Genomic DNA, 16,575 nt, shown 5'->3' on the forward strand with positions numbered 1-16,575 from the left:
CAGCCACTCTGCGGTATGTGGGATCTTCCCGGACTGGGGCACGAACCCGTGTCCCCTGCATCGGCAGGCGGACTCTCAACCACTGCGCCACCAGGGAAGCCCTTTCCCTTATTTTTGATAGGCTTTTTTCTTAGTTTATGAGGGCATGAAAATATATCACTTTGTTTATAGTTTGTCATTTTTGTGGAATCTAGGGAAGTTTTCTGGTGATATTAATTCTACATATGTTCCTAGATTTATATTGAAGAGTGTTTTGAGTTAAAGAGAAAGTTTTCTTCTTGTGTTATGTTCTGTATGTTTCAAGGATGTCCTTCATCTCTAAGGAATTGGGTTTTGATGTGTATTATTGTATAACAGTACTCACCACAAGAAGATGGAGTCAAAATACTTGTCCTTCCTGGGCCTTGTATAGGAATCAAATTATAGCTTAACCTAGGAAAGGCAGGAGCTTCCTTTTATGTCTGGTTTATTAGATTTGTCACCTGTACTTCTCCCCACTCTCTTTATAGCCTATGAAAAATAATATAAGGCTGTTTGTTTGCTTTTAACATTCTTCTGTTAATCTTCTTCAATAATTTTTAAAATTAAGTTTTAAGTTAGTCAAAAAAGATAAAGATCATCATGCTGATTATTTCAGTGAAGGAATGTATTCACTTTGTGGTGCATGTATAACACTAAAGAAGCATGTTTAAAACATGTTTTTAAGAATGCTAATGGTTTGTTGAATCAGAATAGTAGTATTTCAGTGAATGAATGAGTTCACCACACTGTGCTGCATGTAATACACTCTGTAAAGTCACATGTATAACAAGATGTTCCTGAGAGTACTAGCTGCACGTGTGAATGAAGGCAGTGTTATTTCAGTGAAAGAATGTATTCACCACACTGTGGTGCATGTAACACACTCTGTAAAATGACATGTATAAAAGATATTTCTAAGAGTACTAGTTGAAAAAAAATCATCATTCTGAGAAGGTTATAAAAATGATTCTGGGATAAAAGGTGTCAGGTGATCATTGTAAAAAATAAAAATGAAGATAAGCACATCTATGGTCATGTCCAAAGAAAATTATCCCAAATCTACCTCTGTCAGAGATAATCACTGTATACATTTTATTAAATATCCTTCTTATATCTCTTTATGAATATATACATTTATATGAAATTTAAAATTTTACATAAATGGGATCACACTATATATGCTGTTTAATAACCTGCATTTCCCCCCCAGCAATGTCAACATCTTTCTGTAAGAAACCTATATTATCGTTAATGACCTTGTTTTATTTAATCAGTCCTAGTGATGGTCATTTAAGTTGCTTTCAGTTGTTTTTTCTCATGGATGATGCTTCAGTGAATATCCTTGTGCCTTCATTTTTTTTGCTTTTTTCTAATTACCTCTTAGGGTGAATTTCCAGAAGTGAGGTACATATTTATACGTACTGCCAAGCTGCCCTTAACAAAGGTCATACACATTTATGTTCCCAGTAATAGTACCTGATTCGTAAAACTTTGTTTTATTGAGGGTCTAGCGATATGGCTCTCTTTTGATCTTTGCCAATCTGGTGGTTAAAATAACGTCTTTTTTGGCATTTTTTTCTCTTACTGGCCATTTGAATTTATTATTTTACTTTCTTACATCGACATCTCATTTCCCTCTGGAATTTATAATGGAGTAAGTCACAAAAAAGGATCCAGCTTTATTTTTCCCGGTATCATGCCAGTTGTCCCAGCAGTCATTTATTGACAGTTCCATTTTTTTCTCATTGATTTGAGTCATTAGAATTAAGTATTGGTTGAAAGATCATCTCTTCTGTTTCCCTACACTGAATTTCAAAGACTTAGTTTTAAAAAAAGGTAAAGAATTTTATTAGTAATTTTGTTTACATGTTAGAATGATAGTTTTTTGGATATTTTGGATTAAAGAAAGTATATTAAAATTAACTTCTTCTGTTTCTTTTTAACTTTTTAAATGTAGATATTGGAAAATTTTAAATTACATATGTGACTCATATATTTATTGGACAGCACACCTGCAGAACACGAGTCAGCAAACTATCTTTGGCCTGTGAACTAAGCATGGTTTTTATATATTTAAGGGTTGTGGAAACACACACACACACACACACACACACACACACACACACACAGAAGAATAGGTAACAGAGACTATACGTGGCCCTCAAATCCCTTTGCAAAAAGTTTATTGACTCCTGTTCTAAAATAGCCCAGAGAATTGTTCATTTAGCTTCTGAGACATCCAGTGACAAAGGAGGCAGTTTATTTCAGAGGAAGTCTATGTATTTGCAGACCTAACTAATTATTAAATTTTGTTCTTCTATTGAAGGTGGTCATTGTAAAAAGTAAAAATGAAGATAAACATATATGGTCATGCAGTCTTTACCCAATGGTCAATTGTGTTCGATAAAGTAAAACTGAGTCATTATTGTGACATGTATTTCTCGGTACTTAAAGAACTGTCAGTTTCTCTTTAAGTCTTCTCTTTTCCAAGCTACATATTTTCCCATCTCTAGTCATACCTTATGCCTAATGGATTCTGGACCACCATTATTCTTGTTTGCCTTTTCTGTGCATATGTCTTCTCTACAATATCCTACTTAAATTTGTTTCTGAGAGTTGAAGAGAGAACATTTGGGTTGGTATGAGCAGTATAGAGTTTAGCAGCTCTATGAACTCCGTGGTTTTGGTACCACTCCTATGTAACAGCACAATAATAGAGAATTGTAGAACGTTAGAGAAAGTGCCCTTATTTTATAGCTGAGGTTAAGTGTTGAGATGGACTAGGGAGAGCCAGGCCAAGAAGAGAATCTGGATCTCCTGATTCTGGTCCTCAGGCTTGCATCCTCCGAGAGCAGATTGCCTTTCTGGTGATTTTGGGGTCAAGTAGGAGAAATAATTATACTGTTGGCTCCTGTTGTGTTTTGCTCTCAGCTAAAGTCTGAAGGTTGACCTAGTTTGGAAGGACCTAAAGAAATTTGGTGTTATTCCAAGATTGAAGTAACTTTGAGAATCCATGCCCATTGCTTTGAACATTGGGAACATCTAAGTAGTTCACCCCAAACTGTTCTGTGCCTTCTTAATAATACCTCCTCATGCTGTTTCTATTTTTCCTTAAATTCCTTAGGTTTTAATTCAGGTCAGTGCTTTTTTGGTAATCCCCCTCTTGCCGATTATAGTTTTCTTAGGTCACCTCAGCTTGGCCATAAGGCACCGTTCCTTTGGCTGTATGCTTTAGGCTTATGTGTAAATAAGAGGAAAATATGAACCATTCACTATTGAGTCCTCCTGTCTTTTTCTCAGAAAGTGTATGCCTAATGAAATAAACAGAACCATTCATGTATCCAGCAGGTATACGTGTACAGATGTGGAGTACGGTTTGTAAAACCATGGCCATTTCAGTGGACTGTGGAGAACTTAATATCCATGTAGAGAAACAGTGACCAAGCACGTCAGCTGTCCCCTTAAGTGTTGTTGGGCCAGCAGAGTGGGAGGTGATGGAGACTGGGGTTCTCTCCAGCACAAAGCCACTAAGGCATTTGATCAACTCTTTGAGGATGCAGAGCCCTCTGGATCATTTGTCTGTGGGCCACAAACAGGTAATTGCTTGGTGTTCTCCAGAGCACCTCTGAGAACCTGGAGGCAAAAGAAGGCATGGAAATCAGATCGTGTCTTCATGATATGTTCTCAGACCTCCTGAACTTAGAGTCCTGTGGGGAAAATTAAAAGAAGTCAAATAGTCACAATATATCACAATTATAAACTATAATAGTTCTCTAAAGGAAAAAATGGAGAGTGCGGTGACTCTAAAAGGGGGACATCGATTTAGATTGGGTATATGGAGAGAGCTTCTTTGAGAAAATAGCGATTAAGTAGACCTGAAAATTGAGGAGTTAACTAGAAAGCGTAGGGAAGCAAGTTCCAAGCAGAGGAGTACCATATGGGAAATAGTGAGTATGAAAAGGGCTTTATTACCTTTGAAGAAATGAAGGAAGTATGGTTGGAATGTTGTGAGGGTGGAGAACATGACGTGAAAAGAAAGTCTTGAAAAAATAGTACGATTATTTTCCCTTCCCTGAATTGCTCTAGTCCCCCAGAGAGAGTAGATACAAAGGCATTTGTGTGGTGTTTGTCTTTGGGGTAGAGACAGAATAGAGTTGGGTCAAATAGAAATATCAGTTTAAAATACTTTCAAATTGGGGCTTCCCTGGTGGCGCAGTGGTTGAGAGTCCGCCTGCCGATGCAAGGGACATGGGTTCGTGCCCCGGTCCGGGAAGATCCCACATACCGTGGAGCGGCTAGGCCGCTCACAATAGTGTGAGGCCCGCGTACCGCAAAAAAACAAACAAACTTTCAAATAGCTATTGATAAAGCTGAAGCAAAGTCTTCCTTTGTGTTTTCTGCCTTTGGTTCTTGATGATGAAAAGAAATTCAACTCTAATCAAAATATTGAGGAAGTTTCCTGAGATTGCATTCTCATGCTTTTTACTTCTGGAATAGTAGAGTTGGAGTTGTGAGTCCTGGAGAGGGAGGTTCTCCCAAATGTTAGTGCATGAACCAAATCCTGCATTCATACAAAATACTAATCAACATCACTATGTTTATAGTAGGTAGTAAAGAGTACAGGCTCTGGAGTCAGCTGCCTGGGTTGAATTCCTGTTCCACTACTTGCCATTGCTGTATCTTTGGGGTGATTATTAATCTTCCTAAATCTCTCTCCCTCTCTCTGTCTCCTTTTTAAAAAAAAAAAATTTCTAAATTTATTTATTTTTATTTTTGGCTGCCTTGGGTCTTTGTTGCTGCACGCAGGCTTTCTCTAGTTGCGGCGAGCGGGGGCTACACTTATTGCAGTTTGCGGGCTTCTCATTGGGTGGCTTCTCTTGTTGCAGAGCATGGGCTCTAGGCGCATGGGCTTCGGTAGTTGTGGCACTCGGGCTCAGTAGTTGTGGCTCGCGGACTCTAGAGCGCAGGCTCAGTAGTTGTGGTGCACGGGCTTAGTTGCTCCGCGGCATGTGAGATCTTCCCGGACCAGGGCTCGAACCTGTGTCCCCTGCACTGGCAGGCAGATTCCTAACCACTGTGCCACCAGGGAAGTCCTGTCTCTCTCTCTCTCTTTTTTTTTTTTTTTGCGGTACGCTGGCCTCTTACTGTTGTGGCCTCTCCCGTTGCGGAGCACAGGCTCCAGATGCGCAGGCTCAGCGGCCATGACTCACAGGCCCAGCTGCTCAGCGGCATGTGGGATCTTCCCGGACCGGGGCACGAACCCGTGTCCCCTGCATCGGCAGGTGGACTCTCAACCACTGCGCCACCAGGGAAACCCTCTCTTGTTTTAATCTACAAAGTGGAAACAATAATACCACTTCTGGGTTTATGAGGATTAAATGAGACAGTGCACATAGGATACTTTCTTAGAGCTCAGATATCATTCAAGACTTTTTTTTTCTTTTTTTTTTAAGCAAGGGAGAGGTTAGGTTTAGTATTTGGTTTTGGTTTTTTAGCCAGGGTCAGCAAAACCGTTTAGCTGTTTTCTGTAATCAAGCTCATAAGAAGTAATAAGGACCATGAACTCCTAAGATAGTAGCATTGAGGTATTACTAGAATGAAGGGAGAAAGGGACCAGTGGTCTTACTGATAGAGTAAATCATGATGGTGATAGATTTGATGGCAGGGTTGTGCTAAAATTCCTTCCACTGAATGGGAGATTCGTGACACTATTGAATGTGAGGGAGTCAGCAGAGGGAAAACCAGTTTGGTGTAGTGTTGAAATGTTTGAAGATCTGTAGAGTTTGGTATGTCCTCACATCTTACCTGAGAGGAAATTCCTAATGGGCAGTTGGAATTGTGGCTAGGGAGTTTCGGAAGAGAGTCTGGAGCTGGAGGTACACATCTCTTGCGAGTCATCTTTATAGCGTGGAGGGAAAAGAAAATGAAAAGCCATTAATAAGTAAGTTTTGTCAGGAACCAGAAAGAAAAAGAGGACATTGCAGTGGAGATGCAGGTGAGTGAAGGACTGGGGGTATGTCTGTGGCTATGGAGGTGCAAGGAAAGAAGCTTCAAGAAAGAATAGTCAGCACCATCAGATATCACAGCGTTATTGAGAAGTCCTTCATGGAATAGAGTTGCATGTGGCCCTCTTGTCAAGTACATGATCATAGTAATTTCTATTGTTATCCTAATTCTAGGCCTTAATATTTTAATGAAGTAGTAGAAGCAGAACAAAGCAATCTGGCCACAGTGAACAAGTGTTATATTATAAGCAGTGAGAATAATCCTGCCTCCCTAGTGGAGCCAACCATCATCAGTTTTGTTTCCCTCCAGTCTTTATTCATATATATCTTTTTTTGTGGGAGTGTAATAATAGCAGAGATACAGTTTTCCATTCTCCTTCCTCCCAAGTTTCTGCTTAATTTTCGTAGTTTTTAAGTGGCTGCCTAACCTACTGCTGCACCGTAATTTACTTGCTTGTTGGTTATGTAGGCTATTATAAATAATGCTTCTGTTAATATATCCTTTTGTGTGTGGTTTTCCTTTCATAGTATTTTCTTTAGGATAAATTTGCAGCAGAAGCTTAACCAGAGTTAAAAGAAATGAAAATCCTAATGACTCCGGATTTGATATCACATGGCTTCCCAAAGCAATTTTCTTTATGAAGTTTATGCTAATTTGGACATCTGCAGCACATTTTCCGAGTCAGATAAATGGTACATTACAGTTGTGGACTTACCTTTTTGCCTACGTGTTTGGAATATAATGGACCCCTGCAGAAGCCAGGAACCACATCGATATGAATCTTGTACATGAAACATTTAAACCTTTTCCTCTTGGGTCTCATCGGTCAAGTCCTGGGTGTTCTTTGACATCATCTTCTGTCCTTCTCTGCCTTACCTTCTCTGGCCACACTGACTCCTTTGCTATTCCTTGAGGTAAACTAAGGCTTCTCAGGGGCTTAGTACTTCCTTTTGTCTAAAACCATTTTCCCCCAAATTTCTGAATGGACCACTCCTCTCTTCCCTTAGACAGACCTCTGCTCAAATGACACCTTCACAGGGAGACCTTTCTTGACTTCCTCATCTCACATAGAAGCCCCCTACCCTCTTACTCTCTGTACCTCTTACCCTCATTTTATTTTTCCTCAGAGTACCTATTTTATCACAACCTGAAAAAAATTATATGTGTTTTTCTGCTTTCCAGATTGGAATGTAAGTTTTATGAGAACAGGGATTTTTATGTTTTGTTCACTGCTGTATACTCAGTACCTGCATCAATGGCTAGCCCTCAGATGTTTGTTAATGGATGAATTTTATCTTTGCAAATGATGAGCTCATTACTTGTAGAGTCCATCAAATTTTAGAGTTGCCCTAAAGATCGTCTCATTCTAATTCAACCTTTTTTTTTTTTTTTTTTTTTTTTGCGGTACGTGGGCCTCTCACTTTTGTGGCCTCTCCCGTTGCGTGTGCTCCGGACGCGCAGGCCCAGCGGCCATGGCTCACGGGCCCAGCCGCTCCGCGGCATGTGGGATCTTCCCGGACCGGGGCACGAACCCATGTCCCCTGCATCAGCAGGTGGACTCTCAACCACTGCGCCACCAGGGAAGCCCCAACCTTTATTTTAACCTAAGACTCAAAGAGGTGATGTGTCTTTTCCTAGGAGCACACAGCTCTTATTAGACAGACTTGAACTGGGAAGACTAATAGTTTATACTATTTTACCTGGTGAATTACCAAGAAAATAATTTTTGTTTTGCTAGGGTGTATAATTTGTGGGAAAGGAAGATAGGTTTAAACTATATAATCTGATAAATTATGCTGTTATTTACAGGGCTGGATTTTATTTAAAAATTAGCAACTTAAGCTATATGACCCATGGCACACTTTCATAGCTATTTAAAAATGAAAGTGATCCTTGGCTTTTTCCTGAATTCTTCTATTCTGTTGGCCACACTGACATAGCTGGGGTATTTCCAAAGAGCTGGTTTAGGCTGAGGCTGTAGGTCTGAGCTGCCCTTTAGCTATAGCTTAACCATGGGATTTTGCCTCTGGGGTGGTACCACACCATTTCTGGACATGAGGATCAGAGGGTTCTCTTGTGCTCCTTCAAATTGGGGAAGTAGTTATGAGTGACAAGGAAAGCCCAAAAATAGGAGCTGTGACACAACCAGGTGTCATGGAGACTGTGCTAGGGGGTGGCAGGCTGCGAGGATTTGAACAGTGGGAGCTATTAATTCTTCATTGTAATGTTCCACATTATCATGACTCAGCTCTTCTCTGCATTTGTGCTCCTCTCTGTTTGTGCTTCCAGTGGGCAAATTTTTTTCATATTTCTAGTTGGAGTCCAGAGAGAGGGAATCTGATTGGTTCCGTTCATCTTTTAACCCCTTGCTGTGACATAGGCCATCCTAATGGTAGTGGCCTTAGAATCCCTGACTGCTTAATAAAAAATAAAAGAAGCAAATGGTTTAGCTCTGCTTCCTCGAGCATGGGACTGGGAATGTGGCAGCTAGGAAGGTAAGTTGGGCAGGGCAAACTTTTATGATGGTAGATGTGCTTAGCATCACCTCCTTCATTGCCTCCTGGGAGAATAGCCCATGTCCAAAGTTGCTGTTACTGGAGCTACAAAAAAAAATGTCTACCTACCCTGAGCCTTCTACCCCTGCCTGGTTCTGAACCAAGCAGCTGCTCTTGATACTGCCAACAAACAGTCTTACTTCTTGTGGTGGGGCTGGGGCCAGGGAGAGGAGCTGGCATCTCCTGGGCAGTGAGCGCAGCTACACTATACCACTGTTGGCAGAGACCTCTGGGGCAAAGGCAGGGACAGCAGCCAGCTGCAGATGTTGGACAGGCGATTGGCCACATGGCTCTGAAGCTGTGTTAAGTCGATGGTGCTGGCATCCTCAGCCCATATGGAAGCCAGCTTCAGCCCTAGCAGTTCAGGTGCACAGCCAGGTGGATCGAACAGTAACAGTCATGCATATTTATGCGAGAGTGACCCATGCCTTGCGCTCTGATGATTCCCTCCCACCTTGAGTAAAGTGTGTACTTCTAAGTGGCTGTTTCTACTGGTGATCACGTATTTCCTGTACACTGGTCAGGCTGACTTGACTGCCAGTCCTTGTGACCAAGGTCATGCAGGCATGGAAGTTTATACAATACCAGCATGGTTTGTGAACCTGGCATAAGCCGGGCCACATGGGATTCAGATTGACTTTGATCTGACCAGCTAATGCTGTTTGAAGAACAGGAAAGAGGACTCTACTTGAAATGGGCAAAATAGGTCATTGTGAAGCTACAGTGGGCTGGATTCACAGCATCTCTTTCCTTTTTCCTTCAGTTTGTCTAAATCTGGCTTTGGAAAGGAAAGTTTTCAAACTTCACATTTTTTTCCCTTGTAGCGTAACTTGGATGAAAATAAGTCAGTGTTGTTTTAGGCCCAGATTCCAAGTTTTTCCACCTTCTGAGTTATATAAACTGATCGAGTTGGGAGCCTAATGGAGTTTTAGCGTATACTTAACGTTTTGCAGTTTGTAAGCTTTTGAGTAATACTTGGCCTTTTTTTTTTTTTAATGCAGGTCCTGGCTTATAGTACTCATACTCTTTGGTGAATTATGAATCCTATATTTTAATATTTGACTGATTGAAGTTTTTGCTCTCCGGATGGATTTTCTCATAAAAACATGGAAACTGTATTGCAGAGCAGCAAGAGTGGACTTTTTGTTCTGTTTTGTCCTGTTTTGAACAGATGGAGCAGCATTCTATTGTTGCTTTTAAAAGCTTAGCACACCCTCAGTTTAAACTGTTCTATTAAACATTTCTCTCTTTTGCGTTATATTAAAGGGGAACTGTTAGAGTTAGTGTTTGATTTCAAAGCATTAATAGTTTGAGGGACTGTATAAAACGGAATGGGCAGAAGGAATGTACAGGCCACAGGACAAAGCTGAGCAGCACTTAAATAACATAGACATCTTGTACTGTGTCACCGCAGTACTTGTTGTGCTATCCCCAGGCAGAGGTACTGGAAAGGGAGGGATGCTTGTTCAGTTCAGAGAAGCCAAAACCACCCCCGATGAGAACTTTCTTTTGAAGAGAGTAAAATTCAGGAACTGAAATGCCAGCTGCAAATTTGGTAGGCTGAGGCAGAGAGAATGTTTTAGACGAGGGCGTAGCTTGGGGCAGGACTTGCTGACAGGAATTGGATAGGGCTAAGGCTATGAGCAAGAGAGACCAAGAGAGGATGTATCATTTGAAAGAGTTCAGAATGGGAAGCTGACTGAGAGGATCTGGTGAAACATTTTGAAAGCTGAGAGCAAAGACTTGGGTTGTCTTTCAAAATAGAACGGGATAGCCTTCATCTTGAGGAGAAATGGTGACGCCAAGAAAACCCATTGGCAGCAGCGTTAAGAACTCATCAGAGGAGCGTTGAAGTGCAAGGAGGAGAAATTAGATTGTCAGAGTTCCGGCAATCTACAAGCAGGGCTGGACTAAAGCTTCATCTTCAGGGAAGCGTCTACTGGGTTAAAAGGTAGAATTTGCCAATTGTTTGATGCTGCATGAGGCAGAGCAACAAGCAGTGGGGCAAGAACTAGATATTTGTGGACTCAGACATGGGTGCCAGCAGTTACCAGCTAGATGACCTTAAGCAAGTTATTTAATCCCTGAACCTCAGTTTACTCATCTGAGTTAATACTGCTCATTGTTATTAAAAGGATTATGTGAGACAGTGTACATATGCACCAGCACTTAGGCTTCATAGAGGTTAAATGATATTAGTGTCCTTCCCCCTGATGAAAATACGTTGTTCAGTAAAAATAAAACTGCCCAACTAGTTTGACCAGTTCCTTCCCACACCCCCAGTCTGATCTCAGTTTTCTTGGTCAGGTGCTTGTTAGAACTGACTGTGACTAGAACTGACAGATTTGGCAGACTTCACAAGGACCTCTTTATATAGGGAATGTGTGGTTACGTAAACAGAGCAGACTTTAAGCCCAAATGCCCCAGGTCACTGCCCTGGACTGCAGGACTTTACTAAAAACACAGGAAGTAGACTGCCAGTTTTCAACTCTGGGGTGGTTCTACCCATCAGACTTGTTTTCTTGTCCATTCTCACCTTCCCCCACCCCTGCCTACCAAGCAACAAGCCCACCAAGAAACAGTCACTAGTGTAATAGAAAACACGAAACAGGCTTGAGCCAAAATGTTTGAGCCTCAGCTCTTTGTAGTAAATACAATCAAAGAAATATGTTTGGTTCTGAATCCAAGGGGAATGTTTAGGCATCCATGGACAGTACCTGCTGAGCCATCTCTACATCTTAATTAGGCTAAATCCTTCCCTTGAAATGTCCTTATCCAATTTTTCACCTAAGATCTGGCTCCTGTGCCACCACCGACAGAAAGTCTTCCCTGATTTCTCTATCCATGTCTTCTTCACTGAAAGATGTCTTCCTTCTATGAAATACAACTTTTAAAAATACGCTTAGAAAATACTTCTAAGGGTCCTGAATGCATTGTTCCTAAATTAGAGTTCTCGTTATACTTATTCTTCATGACCTTCATGTACTGGTTTATAAATTTCTTGAGAACAAGGACTTGCTCATGTCAGAATTCCCCTGCATTGCCTAGGGTGCATAGTAAGTGTTCAGTCTGTCTTGGAGATCAGAGGTTCTCATCCAAGAGGAGAATGAATAAGGAATCCAGTTCAGAGACTTACTGTGTTCTCCAGGCAGCAGACGGGGTTGATGAGCTGCTTCATCTCTTCCCACCTGGTACCCCCAATCCTATACTCTTAACTAATGCACACTACTCACTGTTTTCCAAATAAGCCAATCTTTGGCCCTTTGAAGCCTTGGCCTGTGCTGTTTCATGAACTTGGATTGCCCTTGCTTCCTAGAAAAGCAGTTGTCCTCCAGCCCAGATGTGGCCCTTACTGTATGACTTTCCCTGATGTTTGGGCACCTCTGCTCCATTTGTCTCTCACCAGTGTTTTATAGGCTATAATCCCAACTAGCACTTTTCTTGTTGTTTCTCAGTCTCTTATTTACAGGCTGAGTTTTTCCAGGGCAGGGTTCTTTCTTGACTTATTCATCTTTGTAGCTTCAGTGCCTAGTATCCTGCCTTGTACCTCCTAAACATATTTGGTTCTATTGAATTGAATCCAAAGGCAAAGACTCCTGGGGCAAACCAGGTAGGTCCTCTGACCTGAAAGCCAAGGTCAGGGAGAATGTTTGGAACAGACTTCCTGTGCCAAAAATGTCTGAACTCATTCAGCCCTGGCTGGAGAGGTGCCCTTCAGGTCTCTCTAGGAAGGTCACAGGAAATCAGGGAGCCTGGATTCTGTGCAAGGAGCGATCTCTCTCTCTCTCCAGACCTTGGATCCTTCCTTCTGGGGCTGACCTCCTGTCATCAGAAACCAGTCCTCCCTTGTCAGTCACCATTTTATGAATGTAGCCATAGCTCAGGGCACAGCTCTACAAGTTGGAATTGTTTTTCCATTGTAGTTGCTACTTAAAACATATAAATCACTAAGAGCATTAGTTGATTTTAAGAACTATTAGGTCTTTCAGAAGACCACACACCTCTTTCAAGAATAAGAGAGTATATTATCCTCTTCTCCAGAGAGACCTGTGGTTTCGATATTTTTCCACAAATTTTTCTTTTGAAAAATTTCAAAATGTACAGAAAGTTGTAAGAATAGTACAGTGAATGCCTATACTGCCTTCCTCTAGGTTCACCAGTTGTTAGCATTTTGCCACATTTGCTTTCTGTTTTTTTTTTTGTCAGTATGTGTATATATACATACATATTTTTTGATGAATCGTTTGAGAGTAAATTGTAGACATTAAGACCCCTCACTCCTAAATGATTCACCATATGTCTTCTGAGAACAAGAAGTATCCAGATTATTCTAGTAATGTCCTTTAGAGCTTTTTTTTTTTTTAAATCCAAGATCCAGTCACAGTCTAGCCATACATTTAGTTGTCATGTCTCTTTAGTCTCCTTTACTTTAGATACTTTCCTAGGCTTTTTGTCTTTTGTATCATTTGAAGAGTTCCTGCCAGATGTTTTATAGATTGTCACTTAATTTGGAATGATAGGTTTGTTTCTTCATAATGAGATTCAGGGGAAACACTCTTAGCAGATGACGTGCTGCACCGAGAAGGACATAATACGAGAGGCACATGATGTCAGTTTGCCCTGTTGTTGGTGATGTTCGGAGCGATCATTTGGTTATGGTGCTGTCTGCCAGATTTCTCCACTGTGAAAGTACGTTTTTCTCCCTTTGCAAATACTTATTCATCTTCAAAGTGATACCTTAAGATAGCGTGAGTATCTTGTATCCCCTCCCAGATTTACCCAATGGTTTTAGCATCCATTGAAGATACTTGCTTAAGCTGATGATTACTGTGATGGTGATGTTCATTTTATTAAAGTCTAATTTAGTGAGATCTGCTCTTTAACTCCCTCAAGAGCCTTCATTCTAAATATACAACTTAAAAATACATTGAAAACAATAAGCATCTTTACTAAACATGATAATTCTATTGACCTAAATAAACTAAAACTAAACTTCTGATTATTTTGAATTTCATCATTTCAGCTCTTCTTAATATAGTTGTTTTTTTTGAGCTGAGATTATTTGGTTTTATAGCTCTTCTTAATATAGTTTTGGTGGGCTTTAGAGCAAATATATCTGCATAGACCTTAAATTGTAGGACTGAAGCACAGGTGACCACTTCATGCCACTAAACCACTGTCAAATGATCACTGTCACAAACGTGACAATAAATAATAAATAGGCAAGTATTTATTTGCTAGTGATATTGAAAACTTCATCTCATCATTTTTAGGTAAGACAGTATAAGTTAGTGGATAAAGAATGAGGGCTCTGGAAGCTGACCTAAATTTCAATCCCAAATTTAATCTCTAGGTTTTAATCTGAGGTATCCCTTAACCTCTCAGAGCTTCAGTTTCCTCATCTGTAAAATGGTAATAATAACAACTGTATTTACCTCATAGAATTACTGTGAGGTAAAGTGTTTATTATTGGCAAAGTGCGTCACACATTGTAAGCACTTAGTAACTGGTGTTTGTGGTGGTGAAGTTGGTGGTGACTGTTTTTTGTACTAGGGATCAAGTATAAAAAAATTATAACATGAAAACTTATGTATTTAAGAGCTCAGGAAGCTTTGTTTTTGAAAGGTAGCCAAGAACATTTTGGAGGTTGTTATACTCAATGTGTTTTGGGTATTAAGAGGAAAAAAATCTTTAATTAAATTTATCCTTCAAAAACTTGGTCAAATAAAATGGAATTATCCCAGTTAAGTCCCCTCTCTCACTCCATACCTCTTTACCCCAGAGAAGTACATTGGTCAGTTCAGGCTTGTCCAAAAATCCCTCACTGTTCTACCCTTCCTTCCCAACCTATTTGGCACCAGTGGGAAAGCAAGCAGCTTCCTGCTCTGCCCATAATCCAGGGTGGTGATGGTGACCATGCCAAGAGTTCCTACTGCTTCCCCAGAGCCCCTGTTTCCACCTACAGACTGGCTCTGAGTTGAGGGCCTCCCATAGCTCACCACACTTCTTAGGTACTTGGGTAAGAAGGTCACCATTTCTGAAACTTGAGTTTTTATAATCCTGTTATCTCTTGGCTGGCTCAGAGGGCAAGGGAAAACAGAGGGAGTTTATAACTTTTGGGCCAAGTTTTTTTTATACCTTTCAAACTAACAGAAGAACCTGCCATCATAGTGACAGTTTGAGGAGCTTGATTTATAGGTATAATAGGCTTTTATTTAAAGAGTGTATGAAAATCAGCAAGTAGTACCACATTGGATGATTCTCTCTCCTAATAGAACTTGCTAATGATATATGAAAGCAAATCTTGTCACTTTATTGATTGTTTACAGTAATATTTATTTAGCCTGTCATTTAAAAACTGTTTTCCTTTAGTATCTAGATTACTTCCCTTTATTCACCAAATGCTCGCAAATGCAAAGAAGAAAGTATCTCATTAATCTGAACTCTAATTTTTATAATGAGACCATATGCAAAATAATTTAATTTTACATTATCACAAAAATAACTGAAAATGCAGTAGAAGAAAAATTGACACTTGCATGATATCCTAGTTTTCAAAGCACTTTACATATATTATCTCACAGCCTTCATCTCCATAGGATAATCTTCATTTTACAGATAAAAGAGCCAAGACTCAGAAACTTTTTTTTTTAATTTTTATTGGAGTAGAGTTGACTTACAATGTTGTGTTAGTTTCTGCTGTACAGAAAAGTGAATCAGTTATACATATACGTATATCCACTCCTTTTTACATTCTTTTCCCATGTAGGCCATTGAGACTCAGAAACTTTAACATTCAAGTCCATGATTCCACCACTTACTGGGTGATAGAATCACCATCAAACAAGTCGCTTGATCACTCTTGAAGTTTCTTTAACTGTAAAACAGAATTTAAAATAGTGACTATCTCAGAGTGTGTGTGAAGATGAAACGAGTTAATACACATAAGGCACTTAGAAACAGTGCCTGGTGCATAGTAGATGCTCAATAAATGTTACCTGTTAGCTGTTATTACTACACAGCCAATAAGTGTTAGAACTAGGGCCCAAATCCAGGCATTTTGACTCCTAGTCCAGAACTCTTTCTGTAGGACCATGTGGAATTTGCCTTTTAGTAAATCATTGATTTAATGTCCATCTCACATTGACCTTGTTATTCTTTTTTTTTTTTTTTTTGCGGTACACGGGCCTCTTACTGTTGTGGCCTCTCCCATTGCGGAGCACAGGCTCCGGACGCGCAGGCTCAGCGGCCATGGCTCACGGGCCTAGCCGCTCCGCGGCATGTGGGATCTTCCCGGACTGCGGCACGAACCTGCGTCCCCTGCATCGGCAGGCGGGCTCTCAACCACTGCGCCACCAGGGAAGCCCAGACCTTGTTATTCTTGAAGGGACCTTTTTCTACTTTGTTTACTTTGACCTCGAATTTCTGAAGATCAAAAGGGAAATGTGTTTGAAGTTTTCTTCCTTCCTGATTTTTTTTTTAATCATCTGATTTCTGTTGTTATCTGGGTTTGGTTGACCTTGAGATATCAGAAGGTGTTTTAGTAGGTGAACGTATCATGAAGTTGTTTTCATGGGTGTGTTGGGGTCTCTGGTGAATTTTGTTTTGGTTGAAAGGCCTGAGATAGGAGGCAGGGTTGAAGGAAATGGTTGGACTTGAGTTACACCCCTTATCTGTGGTGCTAAGAGAATGTTGTTGTTACTGAGAGTAGCAGCTTGCTGATCAGGGAGGAGAGATGATTTGTTGTAAAAGAGCCATTCTGAAGAAATTGGCCCATTCCCTGGGAAAGGAAAAGAAGTTGTAGATATTTTCCTTGGTAATAATATTTGTAGCAGGCTTTTGCTTGTGACTCCCAGTTGTTTTTACTCTGTCTATTGCCAGTGTTGTCATTTATGGCTGTGAGACAGGCCTGGGTGAAAAATCTGTGTGATTTTGTGGTAGCTACTCAGCTGCTATGGGGAGACACCCTCCCTTTCCTCTGATGCCCAAGTTG

General features: G+C 40.5%; 1 protein-coding gene across 3 annotated transcripts in view; it reads left to right on the forward strand.

The window, feature by feature from the left end:
• Positions 1-16,575, forward strand: part of CPEB3 (cytoplasmic polyadenylation element binding protein 3) — a 176,693-nt gene that overhangs the window by 112,930 nt on the left and 47,188 nt on the right. The gene's annotated exons all lie outside the window — the stretch shown is intronic.

Source organism: Leucopleurus acutus (genome assembly GCF_964270905.1).
Source record: "Leucopleurus acutus genome assembly, chromosome: 14".
Classification (NCBI taxonomy): Eukaryota; Metazoa; Chordata; class Mammalia; order Artiodactyla; family Delphinidae; genus Leucopleurus; species Leucopleurus acutus.